The 9,133-nt window shown below is 48.9% G+C and overlaps 1 pseudogene; it reads right to left on the bottom strand.

Annotated features, from left to right (window-relative positions):
* LOC129679725 (cytochrome c oxidase subunit 7B, mitochondrial-like) overlaps positions 1–9,133 on the bottom strand; it is a 31,689-nt pseudogene continuing 22,556 nt past the window's right edge.

Below are 9,133 nucleotides of genomic sequence, written 5' to 3'. Positions count from 1 at the left end.
TTTTTTTTTAAGATTTCAAAGGTACTTTATTTTTTCAATATGCCATAATTTAATGAACAGATGATTCTTTGACTTGGCATCACTTATAAGTTGGTTTTTGAATGATTATTGTACCAGCTGGCATGACTATTGATCTCTCCATTCCTTTGGGGTGACTCTGCCAACAGGAGACAGGTTCCATTCTATTCCAATTTGTGTGGCTGTATATGTCCACGCAGAAACACAGAAGATAACTCCACCAGCTAATATAGCATTTCCATATTTGTCATGAAAAATCAGGTGTCCTCTTCTGGTGGCTCTGCCTTACCACCACTTGCTGAATGTTTCGAACTGGGAGACGGCTCAGTGCGTTTTTGGCCAAGGGCAACATCGCGGAGACGATGGAACTGTGGTGACTACAACTGCTTCCTCGGTGCAAATTCACCCCAGCTACCCTTGCAGAGTCCTGAAAAACAAAACACACACCTATTCTTATATTTAGATCTAGATCTTTGTGTGCATGCATGCGTGTGGTGCGTGCATGCGTGTGGTGCGTGCATGCGTGTGGTGCGTGCATGTGTGGTGCGTGCATGCGTGTGGTGCGTGCATGTGTGGTGTGTGCACATGTGTATGTACAGTGTGCACAGAGGCCAGAGGAGGACATTGGTGTCCTGCTCTGTCCCTTTCCTCTCCTCCCCTCCCCTCAGCTCCTCTTCTCTCCTCCCCCTCCCCTTCCCTCCTTTTCTTTGTTGAGACAGGGTTTCTCTGCACTGGCTGTCCTTGAACTCACTCTATAGAGCAAGCTAACCTCAAGCTCAGGGATCGACCTCCCTCTGCCTCCCAGGTCCTGGGATTAAAGTCGTGGGCCACCATTGTCTGTCTCCCCCTCAACCCCTTTTCTTTGAGGTAGGGTCTCTCACTGAAATTGGAGCTCGTGTTTTTGGATGGGCTAACAAGCCCCAGCAATCACCCAGTGTCTGCCCCCCTCAGTGCTTGAGTTACAGGTCTGTGTGAGAGCGCAGCTGGCTACTGGCTGGAATCTGACCTCCAGCCCATGTACTCCTGAGCAAGTGCTCTTGAACATGGGGCAACCTCTCCTGCCCGGATATTTAGATCCATTAGAATTTTCTCTCCCTCTGTTTCTCCATCCTCTCTTTTGTTTGAGACAGGGTTTTGCTATGTAGGACAGGCTAGCTTGGAACTGTCCATTCTCCTGCCTCAGCCTCTGGGACTCTGGGATTCCAGGCATTAGACACTACACCCAGCATAAGTTAGTTTTCATATATGATATGAGGTGTGTGTACAACTCCTCCCCCTCTCCCCCCTCCCCCCGTCTTATCTTTTCTTTATTTCGGCCTTGTGAGTTTAAACATCTTTTCCCTAAACCACCTGCAGCATCAGTGAAACTGCAGGGGTGAGGGGAGATAAACACGGGTGCCCAACCCTCACGCTCTTCCAGAAACCTGCTTTTCCTTTCACGCCACAACAATTCTTACTTTCATTCTTCAGATTGGGCCAGGTAGTGTGGAGGAGAAGGAAAATTCAATCTGAGCCTTGAAGGTGTCTAGGATTCCAGGGGCTGGGGTAGCATGGGTAAGCTCCGAGTCTGAGGCCCAGAACTGCACAGATCAAGCTTCCCAGCAGGAATAAAGAGAAAGGTGGCAGAGGATGAGAAAGAAGCATTTGAAGCAGATAACCAGATTAAGGGCTAATTTTTCACTCCATATCAGTGGTTCTGTTATCTCTGCTTGGGTTTCACTGCAAAGCCCCCCTTCCCTTAGAACCCTCTAAGGAATGTGGCCTTGCCCTGAGCACAGTGGGAAAAGGGTTTTGGGGACTTTGCTTAGCTCTGCGGACGTCCAGAGCAAGTGGCCAGTTCCACGGGATGACGGCAGCTTTCCCAAACAGAGAAAAGCGGGCTGTGCAGAAGAAGATACCTCCACTTGAAAGCTGTATCAAGCTAGACCAGCGTGTACTGGTCCTCAGTTTCCCCGTCTGTAACGTGGTTGTCCTCATCTGGCAGTACATTGTAGAATTAAGCCACTGTCTGCTTAGTGTGGTGACTTGCCCGGCCCAGAGACATTCCAAAGTATCAGTTTTCTGCCTTTTTTTTTTTTTTTTTTTTCCTAGTCGTGGGGCGTTGGGGGTGTTGAGGCAAATGATCTCAGCCAAGGCTTGACTGCTTGCCAGAGAAGCCAGGGAGAAAATGATGGAGGGTCACAAGTCTGCGGATCTCTGTTTTGGGAAGATCACTTTGCCAGATTCCAAGCACAGTGAGGGAAGGGGGGTTCGGAACTCAGCTCTTCACTGACTGCCTCCTTTCCCTTCTGTTCAGACATCCAGCCTTGCTTCCCAACAAGGCTCTTTGAGAGAGGCCTGATGACTGGAAAGGGTGGGATGGACCCCGAGCCTGAAGGGCTGACGTAGCTATCCCGTACACGGGATATATGACTGTGTGCATGTGCACTCACTCCTGGGCTACAGCGGGGCTACAGCGTGCCTACGGAGGTCAGGGGGCGAGTGGTCGGGGCATCTCTCTCTCACCATGCTAGATTCCAAACCCAGCAAGCATCTTAACCTGTTGAGCCATCTGTCTGGCTCTAGATTATTGGTTTGTATGTTTGTGTGTTTATGGGTATGTGCTCAAGTAAACGCAGGTGCGGGCAGGTGCTTGAGGATGCCAGATCTCCTGGAGATGGAGTTACACTCAGCTATGAGTTGCCCAAGGTGCTAGAAACTGAACTCAGGTCCTCTGCAAGAGCAGTATACTCTATTAACCGACTGCTGAGGCATCTCTCCAGTGTGTGTGTGCGCGTGTGTGCGCATGCATGCATGTGTGTGTGTGATGTGTATGTATGATGTGTATATGATATGTGTATGTATGTATGTGATGTATGATTGTGTGTGATGAGGTATGTGTGTGTGTGTATGATGTGTGTTTATGTGTGTGTTTGATGTGTATGTATATATGTGTGTGTATCATGTGTGTATGATGTCTGTATGATGTGTGTGTTATTGTGTGTATGACGTGTGTAGTTGTATATATGACACATATGTGTGTCGGGTGTGTATGATGTATGTGTGATAAAGTGTGTGTATGAGTGCATGATGTACATGTGTGTTTGTGTGTGTGTATGTGATGTATGTAGGCATCATGTATATAGTGCATATATGAGGTGTATGTATGATATGATATGTGTGTGTGTTTGTGTGTGCATGTGTTTGTATGGGATGTGTATGTATATGTCTATGATGTATGTGTGTGGCACAGCACGTGCATGGAGGCCACAGACGAGCTTGAGCGTCAGTTTTCACCTTCCATCTTCTTTAGGGCGGGGTCTCCTGCTGCACATTACTGGACTTAGCCCAGACTGCTTGGCTTTGGGCGTCTGGGACTTGGCTTGTTTCTACCTGCCTTTTCATGGCTCTTGTTCTGGGAATACAGATTCAGGCTACTTTATGTGGGCTTTGGGGATCTGAATTCCTGTTCTCAAAATTGCATTGCAATAGCTTTAGGCACTGAGCCATTTCCGAGATATGTTTTTTGAGACGTCCTGGAGATAATGCCATTTGCAGGGGTGGAATACCAGGTGTGTGGTGCCTCAGGATGATTGAGAAGCGACTGTCTTTCTTGAAGGGATTTTTTTTTTTTAATGCACATGCATTCACACCCGAGACACATAAATAAGTAAATAAATTTTTGAAAAGAAAAAAAGCCCTTGCCTGTGAGTCATGGCAGACCTAGTGACTGCTCTGGGTCACTGCGCTCTGGGCACAGGCACAGAATTACCTGGAAAAGATTCTTCTGTCCACTAGAGGGAAACCCAGGCTAGAGAGAAGGAGAATCCAATCAAGTAGGAGGCAGAAGCCAAGGAGACCACAGCTGAGGGTCAGAGTGATGCTGGAAGCCCAGGGCATTGTGGGAGCTGGCTTGTGCTGGCTAGATGAGAGGCACTTGTTGCATTTTCAGAGCTCATGGGAGCTGGTTGCTAAACACAGTTATTAAAAATTAAGCTATACAAACATACAGTTAAATTAACTGTGTCAGAAATGACTGCGGCTGGGCATGGTAGGGCATGCCTCTAATCTCAGCACTTGGGAGGAAGAGGCAAGAAGAGCAGGAGTTCTAAGGTTCTTCTTGGCACAGTGAGTTCGAGACCGGCCCTGGACCATATGAGACCCTATCTCAAAATAAATAATATGATCCCAAACATAATTTTTTCAGTTGTCACTATATTTTACTGGTACCATGTCTCTGTTGCGCAGTGAGTATTTTACAGTAATATGCTATTGTCTATCTTTAAAATTGATAGCTTGAAGCTGGCCACAAAAGAATATTTACTGCACGAAAACCCACACAGGCTGCAAACCAGGTTTCCCCACTCTTGATTCCCTCCACTATAGGTTGCTCTAAATACCTGCTACAATATCTCTGCTTAGGTCTTTTCCACACCGGCTGCTGTCCTGAGGGGCTGCACTCTTCCAGGTCTGGTCAGATATACACTCAAAGCTATCCCTGTGGAAGGACTGGTCCATCTCATCAGGCCAGCCTGTTGGGGGCTTCGGAGATGTGTCACCACTGTCCAAGCTCGGCCTGAAGGCGCTGGCCTCAGGCTCAGGGTCTTCGGCAGCTGCAGCCTCCGGAGACATGTTCGGGCTCAGCCGTGCCTTCCAGCCTACGTAGTGGGGAAGCGAGCATCGCTGTCTCCTGGTCTGCAATGGAACATGTTTCCCTGTCAGGAGGGGAGCTTCCTGAGGGTCAGGGGTAACCCCCACCTTCATGAGTATCTCCAAGCTGGCTTTAGAGCACAGCAGTCCAAGAAGACAGTGAAGTGGCAACTGCGCCACCTGCTAGCAGTATGCCCGAGAGAGGTACGTCAGCCAGTAGCAGATCTGGTCTTCTATCTCTTAGCTTGTAAAACAAAGTGGCTTCTCTGTGTGTGTGTGTGTGTCTCTCAAAATCACATTTATTTGTGTGTGTGTGTGTGTGTGTACGTGTGTCTGTGACTTGTGAAAGTCTCCTTCTGACATACGGGACCCTGGAATTGAATTCAGGCTAACAGACTTGGAGACAGGCACCCTTTCCTGCTGAGTCATCACCGCAACCCAGGTAAATACTTGCTTTATCATTGGGTCTGGCTTTTGTATAGACACAATGAGTTCATCCAAGCAAAGCCCTCAGCCGGCTATTTCCATAACCAAGAAGGTCTCCTATGATGTAAAAGGTGCTGAATTAAAGGGGCGTGCCTCACTACCCTAACTTTGTGTGTCAAGGAAGGAAGTAGCTGGGTGACAGGGCAAAAAGATGGGGAGTTAACAAAATCAACAGCCGAGTATGAGCGCTGGTCACACAGCTGGGGAGTGCACCCTCGACTGGACACCAGCTGTCTGAGCCAAGACACTGCCAAGTGCTCCAGGCCTGGTGAGGGGCACCTCTCTCCTATGTCCATGACCCCCACCATTGCCTAGGCTCTGGGGCTGGGATGAAGGCAGCCGGACGCGGCAGGCCCAGGGCTGCTCTGCAGGAAGCAGCAACGGGGCTGTCCCTAGCCTCAAAGCAACGGAAGGGAGGGAGCAGCCAGCACCTGCATTGTGCGAGCCCCGCTCCCCGCTGAGCCGCCATGGACCCCCCCCAAGCACATTCTTGGCGACAGCTCCGGGGTCAGGGCCGTGGTTCTCAGGCAGGTATAGACTGAACAAGAAGCGGGTATGGTTTCCCTCACTGAGGCCTTCGTTTACTCTTTCACTCATCAATCATTGAGCAGAGGCACTAGTAAACACAAAAACAGCTCATGATCCCACAGATCTTTGGATCTTCGAAACTGGAGGCAACTTCTGCAGAGTAGGTTGGAATGGGGGCTTCTCTACCAACTAGCGGGCACCTGAACTTCGGAGTTTCTCTGTACTGGAGTGAAAGTGTGGAGGCAGCGCCATCGCTCTGGAGACTGCTGGAGTCAATGAATTCTGTGGGAGGCGCAGCAGCAGCTCGTAAAGGACTGGAGGTTTTTTTTTTTTTTTTAACTAATTTTTATTTTGATTATGACAGAAGATCATTTCAGGAGTGAAGGATGGTCTGGAGGGAGCCCAAAGCAGCAAACTGGAAACCAGCACAGAGTGGCTTTAAAAGCTTTTCAAACTGATTCGCAACATTTAAAAGTTGTGAAATTTCAAGTCAGGGTCTGGTGTCTTTTGGAAAAAAAAAAAATTGGCAAGGTGGGAGGCTGTGTTTTATAACCTTGTGGGGTTATTCTAGAGGCAGGCATACTTTCTCTCTCTCTCTCTCTCTCTCGGTGTATTTTTGTGTGCCTCTTGCAAAGTGGTGTTAATTGTTGTATAAGTTTGTTCTTATTTATTTATTTATTTATTTATTTATTTATTTATTTATTTAGCCTCTTGGGCAATTTCTTGTTCCAAGGCGCTGAAAGGCAAATTTATTTTGAAACATAGATTTCTCTCTCTCTCTCTTTTGAACATCGTTGGGATCCTTTATCGGCTTTTCTTTTTCCAAATTGGCCTTCTGGGACATCTTCTAATAAAAGAATTTTTAAATATGTCATAACTGGGCAGTGTGTGCCATAGTAGTACCCCAAACCTAGGAAAAGACCTGAGTCAGCACAACAGGACCTGAGGCCAGGACTCAGTAATAACTAGGAAGAAGTGACCATTTCACAGGGGTGGAGTGGAGCAGACAGGTGACAGAAGCTTAACAAATAGGACCGATGGGACATGGAGCTGAAAGAGACAAGATTTTTGTGTTTCTGACCTGGGAGAATGGGTGGGAGGTGGTCCCACTCACTGTCTTGAGGGTCTAGGGGAGGGTTTGCTTCTTAGCCCTGTTGAGTCAGAGAATCTGGAGACCCTCTGACACGGAGAGTCACTCACAAAGACCTTTAGTGGCTGGGGAGGGACTGGGGTTTAAGGTTCATCTTTGGTTGAGGCAAGAGACCTGAGGAGGGGTAACATCAGCCCTAGAGATATGTGCAGAGTCAGATGGGACCAGCCACGAGGATCCATTCATAGTTAGGAAATTGTGTTTGAAAGAAAGTCGGAAGGATGTTAAAGGAGAAGAGACACCTGAAAAACTCACTCCCAGCCTGGATGAATGGCCTTCTCCCTGGTAGCTTACCACAGAAGAGGACCGAGAACAGGTAGGCCGAGAGGACTTTGGTTCGATCCTGCTGTAGTCAGAAAAGGACTGGGTGGGGCAAGACCTCTGAATGCCCTTCAGGGCAGCTTCCTGCCCTCCAGGGCCACTTGATGGGCCCCTGGGGTACCGCAGGGAAGAGGAGGAAGGACCCAACTGGCTGGAGAGTGAGTAAACAGGGCTCCAGGACATTCTTCTCAGCCAGGGGTGATGGGCCTGCCATGCCATCGTCTCAGACCATTCCTGTCTCACTTCCTGGAGCTATCAGGACCATCGCTAAGGTCAGCCAGCATCCCGCTCCGGAGCCGAAGGAGATCAGAAATGTTTTGTCTAGCCCGCGTATATTTCTCCCGGAGGAAACAGAACTTTCCCCATTCTGTAGAAGAGAAAACTGAGGCTTGGAGAGCAGAGGGCACATTCCAAGGACACACAGCTGGTGAAAGGGAAACGTGGAAGGACAAACCTGTCCCTCTGGTTTCTCTCTGATGTGGCCCCATCCCGCACTGGTCTTTCAGTCTTCCTGCCTGCTTGGTGCCTTGCTAGGCCCCGCCTCTCCTTCACACCCCACCTCCAAATAAATGATCACCACATCCAGTGGCTCCTACTGCGCTACAGTCTGTGCTACAGACCCAGCACCTGTCCCCCTTTCTTTTACTTATAGGTCACTCTACATGTGGGGCTCCTGGTCTGGCTGTACCATTGGCTGCCTCTCTGGTCTCCCCACCTCCAGTACCCTGCTCATATCAGCAGCCAGAGGGTTCTTCCACAGCAGGCATCTGACCATGTCACCATCCTTAACTTCTGCCAATGCTATCCCCTTGCCCTCTGAATAAAGTTCACATTCCTAACCAAGTCACCCGATTCTATGAGTTCTTATCACCAGTCTCGGCAGCCCATGCCATGCCACTGTCCTGAGCCCAGCTACTCACTCACACCAGAAAGCTTGCCCGTTTCCGTTTCTTCTGAACAGGCCCTGACCTGGGCTTTCTTACTTTCAGGTCCCCCCCCCCCCCCGGCTTCGCTCCCTCTTACCCAACGTTGCCAGCTGAAGTTTGGACCACCCTGTAAGCCTAGCTCCACGCAGGCTCCTTTGCCAGAACGTGATAAACCTGTCTCTCCCCTGGAAACAGGTGAGCACCCATATTTCTCCCTCTGTGCTCAGTGCCGCACCTTACATACTCGGGAGAGGAAGGCAGTAGGACTGCCTTCCTCTCTACTCCTCCCTTTGGGTCTGGTTCAGCCCCTTGACTTGGCCTCCATCTGATCCAGCCAGTGGCAATAACTTCAGGTCTGGTTCTTGATTTAGTCCCAACTCTGATTCTAGCTCTGACCTGCCTCAAACTCTTGTTCTTGGCCTGATGCCAGCTTTGACTCACTATCCCTTTTTTTTTTGTTTTGTTTTGTTTTGTTTTGTTTTTTTGGTTTGTCTTGGAACTACCGTTTACTGGCTCTGAGCATCAAGCTGGCCTTGAACTCAGAGATCCACGTGTCTCTGACTCCCTAGTGCCAGAAGTAGCATGCACCACTTCTACCTGGCTCCTGATCTATTAAGAGCTTACTTAGCTCAGCCAAACGTTTTCCTCACTTTCCTGATCCCCAACTTTACTTCCTTAGGAGAAGGCTCTTACCTCAGTATTCCTAGTCAGAGAGAGTGGAAAGCCTAAGATAGAGCTTCCCACAGCCTGTGATCATTACCCTGGGACCAGCCGGCTGCAGGTCCTAGACAATCTCAGGACACTGGTCAGTGCTGTGAGATCCATTGAGGGTTCAATGCAAGAAACTATTGTTGCCAGTCCTTACAGTGCCTTTAGTCCCAGCACTCCGGACATAGAAGCAGGTGTATCTTTATGAGTTTGAGGCCAGTCTGGTCTACATAATGAGTTCTAGGACAGCCGTGCTACATAATGAGACCTGACTGAAGAAGAAGAAGAAGACCAGGAGGAGCAGAAGGAGGAGGAGAAGAAAAGAAAGAAAGAAAGAAAGAAAGAAAGAAAGAAAGAAAGAAAGAAA

The sequence above is a fragment of the Psammomys obesus genome, unplaced genomic scaffold (assembly GCF_907164565.1).
Source record: "Psammomys obesus unplaced genomic scaffold, mPsaObe1.curated_primary_1811, whole genome shotgun sequence".
NCBI lineage: Eukaryota > Metazoa > Chordata > Mammalia > Rodentia > Muridae > Psammomys > Psammomys obesus.
The sequence above is the reverse complement of the archived record's forward strand: the minus strand, read 5'-3'. Positions and strand labels throughout refer to the sequence as shown.